We start from the raw sequence: 12,319 nt of genomic DNA on the forward strand, positions 1-12,319 counted from the left end.
CGGGGCGCAGAGGTGGCACCTTTGGCAGGGCAGGATGCTGCTGCTAGTGTCCAGATGAGCATCATCACCACCTCCAGAGCAGTCTTGAACATCTCCCCCTTGGCCATACTCGTGTTGTGGCCAGCAAGTGCCCTCCCTGCCGAGCACCTGGGACAGGCATTTGCCACTTTGCATCGGGGGTGGAGCCGCTGCACCAGGGCAGGCATTTGCTGCTGTCCTCCTGAGCCCGAGCTCTGATGTTTCTTCTGCCCAGAGCGACCATGGAAGAAGTGGCTCACTGACTGGGGCAAGCTGGTTTCTAATAGCCTGACCCCATCAGAGCTGGGCTGCCCAAGTGAAGGATGCAAAAGTGCACATGGAAGAAAGGTGTGCAGACTGTGCTTCCCTTTCTGGATGGCGTTCTTAGCTGAGCTGAGCAGCATCCTCCTTTTCTGGCCACCGAGACCAGAAAGGTGCAGGGGTGTTGGGGTAAACATGAAGATCCCAGGAGACAGAGCAGCTGGAACCACGTTATATTAAAATCAAAAGTTTTAGATCATTAATTCTTCAGCCATTATATGTTTCTCACTAAGTATTTTTTTAAATTATTGCAAAGTGGAACGGAGGCCTGAGCAACCTCAGGGTCTCAAATCTTGCCCCTATCTTTCATCTTTTGTTCCTTTTTGGGTTTTTTTTTTTTTTGCTGTACATGAAATGCAAATGGTTGTTGGTAATTACTAGTCTGGGAAGGTCTCCCAAGAGGTTCAGCCTTCTGCAGCAGTATGAACTACCTGCATGGCTGTCACACTGGTGGGAAAAATTTGTGCAATTTTTCTTGAGTGTATTGAGATTTTCCATTATGTCATGTAGCAGTGGACGAGCTGTTAGAAAACACTTCCTAGCATTAAACCTAAAGCCCCCACCAGGATTTAGGCTCTTCGTTTCCTGCCCTAACTGTCATGGACCAGTAAACAAGATTTTTCCCCAGCCTCTTTGCAGCTGCCTTTTGTATACTTCAGGAGTGTTGTCACGTTCCCCTCACGTTAAATTAAACAGCCCTATTTCTTGCAGTCTTTCCTCGCTGAGCGCATTTGCTAGACCTCTGGCTATGCTCACTGCTCTCTGCTGGACTCCCTCCATCTTCTCCCCATCTTGAAGGAAGTGCCTTGCCCAAAACTGGATACAGCGGTTCGGCTGAGGTTTTGCAAATGCTGGCTGGAGGGGAACAAGTCCTGTATGAGCCCTGTAGGTTATATCTCTGTTTATATATTTCAGTACAGTATTTGCTTTTATAGCAATAGCAGCAGTTTAACTCCTGCTGGCTTCAGAGCCGCTGTGAGACCCAGATCCTCTTCTACAGAAGTACTACCCCAAAATTTAATTATCTCTCTAAGCACTGGATGACAACACCTGCCAAAAAAGAAAAAAGAACGATTTGTCACAGTAATTGTAAGTGTTCATGGTGTTCACCAGTGCCACTGCCTGTACCTTTAGCTCAGTGACTGAAGTTCAATAGGGTTGCTTCCTAGTTCAACATTCTAGTTGCTGAAAATGTTGATTTACACAAAGACAAGGACTTAATCTATGCCTGTGTTTTTATAGTAAATGTCTGAGCACTTTCCTGGTGTGGTTCTCCAATTTTGCTCCCACCCAACAGTTTTTCATCCGGATCTCTTTGCCTACTTTACTTATAAGAAGATGACATCAGCTGATGTCAAAAACATAATGAAAGGCAAGATTTATGGCTCCTATTGTTTATTCACAAGCCTTTTACCTTATTGTAGAGGAAATGAGATTGGTTGGATGCGATTTTTTTCTCAATGAATCCTTGCTGATTGTTAAAATATGTTTGTATGATATCAGTAGATCCTTTCATTTCAAACTGTCAGTATTTTTTCTTAAAGCTTTTGCTTATTAGTTAATCTAGTTGGCTAAAGCAAACTTCTCTTAGCATGCACAGCTTAAAGTAAAGACCTCTGCACAATATCCCACAGTGTAGAGCAGGATTTGGAAACTTGTGTTGCAAGGCGTTACTGACTCTAGAGGAAGATCAGCCTACCAAATGATTTTAAGGAATAGATTACTAGACATAGGATAAAGTAACGGCCAAATCCCATACCTCAGGGCCAGCAACAGGAAGAGACTCTTATGCCCTTGTCAAGCAACTGACCCAGGGAGAATAACAAAGGCATAGAAATACTTTAGGCAGTGTATTTACTCTGAGTTTTGATGACCAATAGTAAATATTGTTGTTAAAAGCTGTATTAGGATTTTTGCAATGATGTCTTGGAAAGCCGTGAATAACTTAAACTCTTTAGGTGGTCAGGGAATAGCTTACATTAAGAGTAGACTCAAAAAGTAACAAAACCCAATATGGATACAACAAACATATAGTTGTTCCTGATAAATAAGTCAGAGCTGAGCATATAGGGAGGAGGAAGAGCTATTGATAAGCCTAGAAAAGGTTACCGCTAGAATAGAGGAATATAATTCAGGGAAAACCTGTGTGATGAGACAATTGCTGTTAGCTATAGCAAATACTTCATAATTGTAGAGATCGTAAGTGTCAGTACTCAGTCTTTTGAATCATTGTAGTAATAATGTATAGAAAGAAATAACAGCAACTCTTGCACGCATCTTTCGTACTTCGATGAATCAGATCACCACACATTTAGTCTTTCACAGCCAGTAAGGTGTCCCTGCAAGCACTGCTCTGAAGGGTGAAGGTAGAGTTTGATAGAGGAGGTGTAACAAAAATAGGCCATGAAGCAGGGGGAGGCAGGGTGAGGTGGGGTTGCACATGCGGAGTGCCCAAAAGTGCGCTCGAACATGGAACCTGTAGGCGGTTTCTTTTTTCTTCTTCTTTTTTGATATTTTTGTGGTTTAGATCTGACACAGAGTGACTTGCTTCAGTTTGCATAAAAAATCAGTGAACCTGACTGCCTTCCCATGTTTTGTTAGTGTCAGGCTCTGGCCTTTTCGCTATTTTTAATGCACACTTTTAACTTGTCCTCAGAGAACTCTGCAGCCTCTCACCCAATTATCAGTATTATCTCCGCTTACATCTGTGAAAAGGGGGGCACAGAAAAGTTTAAGCCGCATTCTCAAAAACAACTTTTTCCCCTGGTGTATCAGGAGCTGTGGCTTGAAGGACTTAAGCATCTGAAACTGTTGCTAGACGGACGGCAGCCACCGTGCATCCTCCTGGCTCTTCTGCAGTGAGTGGCACAGGCGTGCTAGTGCTGTGGAATAGGCTCTTCTGGTGCGGCCATTAACATTATCCCTCAGGGATTTTAACTCTGGTTTTACAACTTTTCTTGCTTATATTAGAGCCAATAATTTTTGTGAATGCTCAGAGCGCGCTTCCGTGGGTCAGATGTCAAGCTGGGAGGCACAGCTCATTTGCTATCAGGTTGTCTCTCTACTTATTCTTGTGAGTGCTGGGGAATAGGGCAATAAATCAAGAAAATAGCATGGCAGTGGACATACATGACTGTTCAGATTGGCAATGCGAGTTGCATGCTCCTGCAGAATGCCATGGTCCAAGACAGCAACACACGCACTTTTGTTTCATTGGAAAAAAAAAAAGATATTTTTAGCAACTAGTAGAAGGTAAGGGAGTTCTGAGTGCATTGGATAAAGTAGTTTCTCTGACATACTGCTTCCTTTTTGCTTGCTTTCCTTACAGTAGCGTCCACATATCATTCTGGAAATAGGAATGAAATCAGAAAATCAGTTTGTGGCACACGCTTGGCGTGGAAATGGTGTACTGTGGGGGTAGTACAAGTTGAAGCCTGCCAGATGAAAAGTGAATAGTGCAGTCCCAACTAGCCAGAAATACACGCCTCCAAAATACTGTCAGCGAGAAGCTGATTGCGACCCAGAGTCATTTCAGAAGTCACCCTTCTCCCAGGCGCAAATAAAAGGCACCAGTTGTGGCCTTGACTTACCTTGACACACTGGCACACTGAGGGTACAGCATGCTAATTTGTGCCCTCTGTGACCCCAAATTGTCAAAAAGGATCTGTTCCATCGCACAGGAATTGCTTGTGGTGCATAGGAAACTGGGAGGTGTCTCGTGCCGTCCACTTTTCTGCCCGCTCCCAGGGGGACGACAGTCGTTCATGTCCTGCTCCTTTGCTGCCTCCCTGTATTGTAAAAGCAAACTCCTGGCTCAGAAATAGGCAACATGAAGCCCTTAATCCGCTTTCCCCTTCCACACTGAACTTGCATAATCCACAAGAGAGCCAGGCCAAATCTGGTTATTTATAATCCAGCAAAACTCTGGCCCACCGTCTGCATTGCCCCAGAGCGGGTGTCCCGAAGTGCAGGACAGGGTGATGTTCACCATCCTGCCTCTGGTCGTTTGCTTTAAGAATATTAGTGCTAGAAATTGTCTACATAAAATGTAGTAACATCTTGTATTTTAAATGCCTGTTTTGCCTCAGATATACCTACCACTCTGTCTGTAGATAGTTTGTTCATTGTGGTGTCAGAAGTGTTTGAATGCTCTTATTATATGAGTTAGAGTATTGAAATTATATGTTCTGAAATGAACGTCTCTGCCTATCCCCAGTAGTTCTTTATGGCTGTGAGGCCTCTGGGGAATGTTCTTCTCAGTTTTACATTATATTCCTAATCTAACATATTTCTTAGTGTTTTCTGGGGTTTAAGACTTTAAGGTCAACCACAAAATAGTCTGTTCTTCTCCAAAGGGGAAAAAAAGGGACACAGGTAATATCATATCGTCAGTTATCAGTCGTAAAAATGGCACTGTATCGTCTCAAGAGAGAGTTTATGCGTATGGGGATGATGTGGTCATAGGGTGTGCGGGAGCAGGTCTGGTGCTTCACGTGTAATTCTGAGAGATACGAGGAAGCTCAGCTTTCTGAAAAGGGTTCATGTGTCCTGGTATGAAACAGAAAAAAAGGTTTGCATGATTGTCAGAAGTAGGAACAAACCTTACCCGCCACTGGACGTAATGTTATTGCACTATCCACAAGCAAGATGTTGTCTACTTTCATCATGATGCATAACTTCAATTGCTGTTCACGTTTCTGAGATTAATGTTTACAAATGCAATAGGCGGGAGTTTAAAATAAAAAGGTATTGACTTTGCAGCAGGGCCCAGGCAAGAATCACTACATGGGAAGAGAGTTGTGTCCCCTTCGTGCCTTCCTTGTGGCCCAGTAGAACAAAGACACGTTCTTGATGCCAGTCCCAGGTTGTCTTCACTTCTCAAGCACATTAGAGCAGTGCAAAGCCTGTTAAAGCAGTTGGGGAAAAATGAGTTTTCAGGCAACCTGTGTTATGACACCTTTCCCTGGGCCATAATCCCTAAGTCAGTCCAAAATTATTCCCTGCTCAAAAAGTACCCAATAGCTGATTAAGTGTGGTTTAGACTTGCAGGTCCCAGAGTGTCCCAGCAGAAGCTGTGCCTCATGCCGTTCTTCCACAACAGAGTGGTGCAGTCTCTGGAGAGGGAACATCACAGCAGAGTCACCTTGAAAGGAAAACCATTAACCATTAGAGTGGTGGCCTCACTTAAAATGCATGAAGAGCTTTAACATCTGGTCAGTAGCAGTCAAGCACTCCAGAAAGCAGAGAAAACTTGAGGTTCACCTTCCAGTATCCCAAGGGAGGGAGAAGGGCAGAGCCCAGCCGAGGGAAGCTCAAAGCCTGCGTGTCTGTAAAACCCCGTCAGTGACACCGTCCTGAGATGGTGAGACCTGAACTACGCGGTTTCAGTCACTCTGCTGAAATGTCTGCTTCACAAGTGCATCAAAAGATTTCTGTCAAGCCCGTGAGCCTGGTTTTGATCTTGTTTGTCCAGCCTAGTAACGACAGTGGAATAGCTCAGGAGTTACAGTTGTGTGAGATCAGACGGTTGGCTTACTGTTTCAACATCCCCGGTGTTTTGGCATGTATTTTAGGCACTCAGTGTTCTTGGATTCTCCTTCTACCTAGTTTCTCGGAAATTAGGATAGATACCATTAATCATAGAAAAGGATTTGATTAAGATCCCTCTTTTTTATCACAGGGAGTCGTTCCCCGCCTTCCAGATCTTTGCCCATCTTCCTATCAGGAACTGGGCTAACCTCACTCCTCTCATTTCCCTTCAGAAAGCTTCTCTGCAACCTCAGGACATCGTGTGCTGTTTTGTCCTGGATTATCAAATGTACCTGGGGGGAGGTGGGTGGGTTATTTGACTCACACAGCTGCTACGCATGGGCTTCTGACGCTAAGACTTACTTCTTTGTGACCCTTTGGGCAGAGGGAACTGAAGAAAAGGAGAGGTGTAGCCCTGGGCTTGAGGTGCCCAGCTCCTCCTTTCTGACTTTAGATGCCAGATCCTTCAGTAAAAGGACAAAGAGCAAATGAAACCTGGGGAAGAGTGCCCTGTTGTTTCCTCTGCTCTCATGTGTGATCTGGCAATGCTCTGAACTTTACCACTTATAGCAAATTGCAAGCCTGCTAACTCAGGGCTCCCCACTGAAAAGAACTTTCTCAAATTTCTCAAATTGATGTATTTCAGAGTGAAAAGCATGAAATACATCTTTTCTCACTTTGTCGATCAAAGTGCACTTTTAAATAGTAGCAATTTTGCACTTTATGTAACTGTTTCCTGCCATGGTTAGCTTTCCAGAATCTGACAGAAATGTTTCCTGCTGCTATGGTTAGCTTACTGCTGTTTATTTACAAATGCAATGTTCAGGCATCCTTTTTATACCCTCCCCCCCCACACTTTCTTTTTTTTGGAGGGTGTTTTTGACCCAGACAGCCCTGTCCTCACACAACCTTCCTGTGAACAGCGCTGCCAGCTCGAGTGGGCCACTGAAGAAACACCAAGGATTTGTTGGGCTTGAAAAGAAAGTGAGTGGACTGCGAATTTTTTAGAGGCTACAGGTGGTTTTGAAGTCTGTGCCGGAAACATTACGGCTCCTGAGCATCCCAGGGGACTTCACCAGGCAGGGCTCTACTGTTGTGCTACTGACTCATGGGCAGAAACACACCTCTGAGCAAATGGTGGTGAGGAAAAAGTGACCAAGCCAAAATGACTCACAGGGAAATGAAACCTCCAGGGACAAGGCTGCTTTGACAGCCTGCAAACGCACTTAACTCTGGCTGTCAGTACAGACAGCAGCGCGACCAAGTCCATAACCGGTGGGAAAGTAAATCTAGATATAGCCATAAACCTGCAGCAGTCTCGTCCTAAACTTAGCAGCCTCTAGGACTTGCTCTCCAGTAGTTTTATTGCAGAAAGTTGGATGGTCAGTCTGTTGGTAAGTCTTGAGCGGATGGGTACAGAGAATTTTAATAGGAGTATAAAGCACACTGAAGTTTACAGCTAAGAAATGCAGCTTTTGGAAAGATGAGGTACTGAAAGGAGAAATCATGGGACAAAGAGCTTTCTGGTTCTTCTATTTGTTAATGGGAATCTGATGAGATGAACTAAAGACTCAAGGCTGAAAAACCCACCTGAGAATACATGAAAAAATGCGTGAGAAACCCTCTCTGGATGCTCATCTTGAGGAAATGTCTTGGAAGAAAGAAGTCCCTACTGCCGTGACTTCTTGAAACTTTCAGGATCTGTTCTAAGTTACATAAAGCAAATTTCCCAATAATACAATCATCTGTCTGAACAGATTTCTGCGTTTAACTTCAGACACGTGCAATATGAATCCGAAACAGTGCTGTGCAAACAGGACACTCTTTCTTTGTATAAAACATCAGCTGTTGGGTCACATCTCTTCCTCTGGAATCAGCAGCTGGAAAATATTAGGTGAGTCACAAGGAGTTGAGAGCTTTGAAAAGCAGCACACACCAAGTGATATACAGGGTGAAGTCTTTAAACCCACTACTTAAAACACCAAATTGGAGCCTTCAGAGCAGGAATAGAGAGTTAAGCTCCTCTGAAGGGTAATTTATGTTACAAATTGACAAATAAGATCAAGCTAACACACTCAGGCAATATCAGAAAGATTAAGGTAGAAATGAATGCACAAAGAGCGTGAGCATCCTCCTGACTTTTTTTTTTTAAGCAGTGCTGATTTTGCAGTTACACTGCTTCCTGAGATAATTTACACCAGCTTACACAGCACTTTGAGCTCTGGCCATACCCTGACAGGCAGATGGTAGCTCAGAGCGCTGGATGCACTTGCAAAACAGTTCAGATGAATAGATGTAGGCAGTCGGGATCATCAGGGTTACCTGAGGATTTTAGGTTATGTTTACATAGCAATTAAGCTATAAATGCAGGGTGTATTTTCTCCTTTATTCGGCAGCATAGGTAGGCAAATATTGCCCAAATATTGGGCTTTTTTTTCAGGAGGATGCAAACTGCAGCATGTCTGCTCTGTTTCGCCGTGTTCCCACACTCACCCTAGGACGAGAGACCCAGTGGTGGCCGTTGTGTGCATGTTGCCAGGCCCGTCCGCGGGCAGAGGCAGTGCCAGGGTCTTGAGGCCCAAGCTGGGCTAAGCGGGCACAGCTGAGGCATCCGGGCATGCCCCTGCTCCCCACACCGCTGGACAAGAGTCTCATCCCCTGCTGCGTCTATTCCCGGTGGGGCTGCCAGCCTGCCCCCTCTCCTGCTGCCCCCCCACTCACAAAATGTGGGGAGAAAACTCCATCAACAGCTGTCCTCCAAAGTCAAGTTCTCTTCCTGCGTGTTTTCAACACGGTATTTCAGAGCTCTGCATCTTAAAAGGAAAGTGTCTATTGCAAATTGAAGTGTAATCCTCATGTTTTGTCTCTGCAAAGGTTGCATCTCTTGAGCTCTAGCGCAAACAGTCACAACTTCTTCCAGGTTTCCTGTTTCCCCTTAATTGCGTGCTATATTCTCTCCGTGTTTCTTTTTTTGCTCCTGGTCTTTCCTGTCTCCCAACTAGTGTGTGTTACCCATGTTTTCATGGCTGTAGCAGCACAGACCATGTAAGTTCCTGTATTTCTGTCTTTTACTTCACCCGAACTCAAGTGAATCTTAGAAAAGAGGGATGTGAGGGACCACAAGAAGGGGGCTCATGCCTTACCACATAGTTCATGGCCTCCTTAGAATGAGCCTGCAGCATGAGTAAAAAGGGAGGGGGGAATGCCAGTCTCGTGTGGATGGTTTTGGAAACGTGTGGGGCCACGCTGTGTTTGCCAGGGAAGATTTTAAGAAGCCATAAGAAGGCAGAAAATCCTGATTCTAGTCTATCATTACTTCATGATAGGATCAGCTGGCTTTGAGTTACGGGTAATACAAATAATAACGGATATTTGCCAACCTGTTCTGAAAGATCTCAGAAGATGAACATCCCACAGCCTCTCCCTCGGCACATTCCTACCCTTCTACCTCTGAAAGTCTTTTCCAAATGTCTAGGTATTACCTCAACCTCTTTTACGACACTGAAGACTACCCCACTGCTCTGCCCCCCACAAAGGGCAGTTTGTTAGCTTCACTTCGGCCTAAACCAACCCATTTCTTTCGGTCAGCCCCGTCAGACACGTTCTCTGCTGTCACTCGCTGCATTCCCTTGGACTGTGGCCACTGGGCACCCATCATCTCTGAGCAGGGGTGCCCAAGTCGGATGTCTTATTCCAGCTGTAGCCTTGCCAATGCTGAGCAGTGCTAAACTATTACCTCACTTGGCTTGCTGGTTCATACTCCAGGTTATTCCAGTATCGTGTTTGCTTTTTTTTTTTTTTTCTTTATTAACAGGAACATGACGCTGTTGAGACAGATCTGGGCTCTTTTCCATGCTATTTAAATTTGCTTTTTTGAGTTTGAACTTCGTATCTGCAATATTGATTATTTTTTTTCTTTTGTAATACGGTAGTACAGCTTTAGTAGTGGAAATTTAATTGGAGTCTATTTAATTGTAGTCTGGCTTTAAAGTAATATTGATTTAAAACTCTTACTATCCTTTTGCATAGGTTTTATATGCATGCAGAGAGAATTTAGCTAACTTCCACTGAATAAACTTATGAATATGAATAACTTTTTTTAACCCACCTCCTGAGGGTGTTGTTGGCAGTGTAAATTTCAAGGTGTAAGGTTAATGTTTTCTTCATCTTGGCAATTAGCAATGCAGGGTTTTTAGTACTGGAATTTAACTGATAACACGTGCTTTTATGCCCTACTTTTAATTTAAAATGTGATGCTAGGAGGTAGTAATAGCTAGTTCCTAATTAATGATTTTATCTGCATAGCCTAAAATGCTTTGTCAAAAACAGGTATTCATTATTATTATTCTTATTTTGCAGAATTAGTCTTTGGGTTTTTTTCTTGTTTGATTTGCTGAGGCACAAAGATTGGTTCGCCACATCCTCCACAATACATTATTGAAAGGTTTGCAGATAGAACCAACGTTCCCTGGATCAATCTACTTGACCATAATGCTTTAAAAATACTCTCACTAGCCTGTCTATTACACAAATAATTATTTAAAGAGGGGGTTAAAAAGGCAGCTTATCATGCTGCACTGCATCAGCTGCTGACAGACACATACACTGCTTTTTTTTCCCAATTTTTTTAATCAACTCTCCAGCTGCAGGAAGCCGCCCTGACAACCTGAGGAGCCCCGACCTGCTCCGTTCCCCACACTCGCCCCACCACCACCTCTCCAGCTTTTACACTGCCAATTCTCACATCCAGCTTAAGGTCTCTTTGTGGCACGGGCAAAACTAAAAGCAATGAGAACAGCTGACTTTCTTTCGCCTTTGCTCTCCATGTAGCGACGCTTGGTTGTGCCAGGAGAGATTCCCAGCCTCCTCCCCCGGCTCCCCAGCCCCAAGCCCTGATGTAGGGGTGCAAAGCACACTGCTCACCCCAGCTCCTCACGTGCACGAGGGAGCATGGTTATGTACACCGCACAGCAGCAAATGTGTGATGCGTGCAGCTAATGTCTCGGTCAAACTGTATACTTCTCTCAAAACATGTCTCATAATGATGATTCATGGAGCTTTATAGGAAAGACATGTATGAAATGCTTGGGGCATTCCTTAAAATGACCATACCATTGGGTTTGTTGAGTATGGTCACTCTGCAGCTTTTTTCTTTTTTTTTTAAATCTTATGAAGTTCATGCTACATACATGCCACAGCCACTACTGCTGATGCAAATGTGTATGTCACCTTTGCCTATTTAGGAAGACTCTACTAATGATAATGTACATGAAATCATCTTTGGCAATTTTCAGTTTCTAGAATGTTAGCATATTAAAAGCAGTTTTATACAGTAAGGAATCCTTTGTGTTTATTATTAACAAAAATACCTGTTATTTGTGGTATTCAAGAATGACTTTTCAGTTGTTGTCGTTTGATCAAAGACCCTAATCCACAGATCCTTATTTTTTACTCTTATTTTATACATGCCACAGATCCAGTTTTTACTGAAATGTGGCATGTTGCTGTGAAGATTAAAAGCCAATGCTGAAGGTCAAGCAATCATCATCCCAGGACTGGGATTCAAAGGCCTTTTAATCACATTTTGTGTCTCTTTCGGAAATGGTTCGCTTACTTCCCAAAGCCAGTGGACCACAGGTTAAAAAAATAAGATCAATTAATCATTGCTCCAATTCTATTGACTGCTTCTCATCATTTACATGTATATAGAGATGTCTATATGTACAATGTCCATATGTATATACCTATCCTACAGATAGATAAAACTGCTTTCTAACCAGGGATTTAGCTCTAAGCCCAAACACACTGCTGTCTGTTGTGTTTCCTACGGTGAGATTGGTGGCCGTTTGGATCAGGTGCTGTGTGTGCATGGTCAGTTTTCTGTGATACATCAACCAAACTCAAGCCCCGTGTAAATTCACTCAGAGGGATAGACAGTCAGGGCATTCGTAATTGCACTTATTTGGTCTCATGACTGGAAAAAATCAGGGGCAGACCTACATCTGGTATTAATCGGTAGATCACTGCTTGTGTTTTTTTTTAAACAATGATGCTCTATCTGTTCTCTATGCTAAAATGAAAACAATGTATGTTCTAAAACTTACAAAGGCAGATATTACTTTTTCCCCCAATAAAAGAGTTTTTAAAGAGAGGACTGTATCAATATTCTTTTAAACTATATTACACACGCTAGGAAAACAGCCTTTTAATTCAGTTTATCAGAAGTGGAAAATGAAATATATTGTATTTGCCATGCACAGCCCCAGCCTCCTCCTGGGATTACTAAAAATGGCATCAAGTGTCACGTCTGACCCAGGCACCTAGCAGTCTTGAAAGTGAAGTACACGACTACCATTGTCCGTCAGCTATCATTTCCCAGATCCAGGTCTGGCATTTAGGTTATCTTAATAGCTATTGTTTAGCAGACAACAAAAGGAATCACCTTTTACTT

Source organism: Larus michahellis, chromosome Z, assembly GCF_964199755.1.
Source record: "Larus michahellis chromosome Z, bLarMic1.1, whole genome shotgun sequence".
Taxonomy (NCBI): domain Eukaryota; kingdom Metazoa; phylum Chordata; class Aves; order Charadriiformes; family Laridae; genus Larus; species Larus michahellis.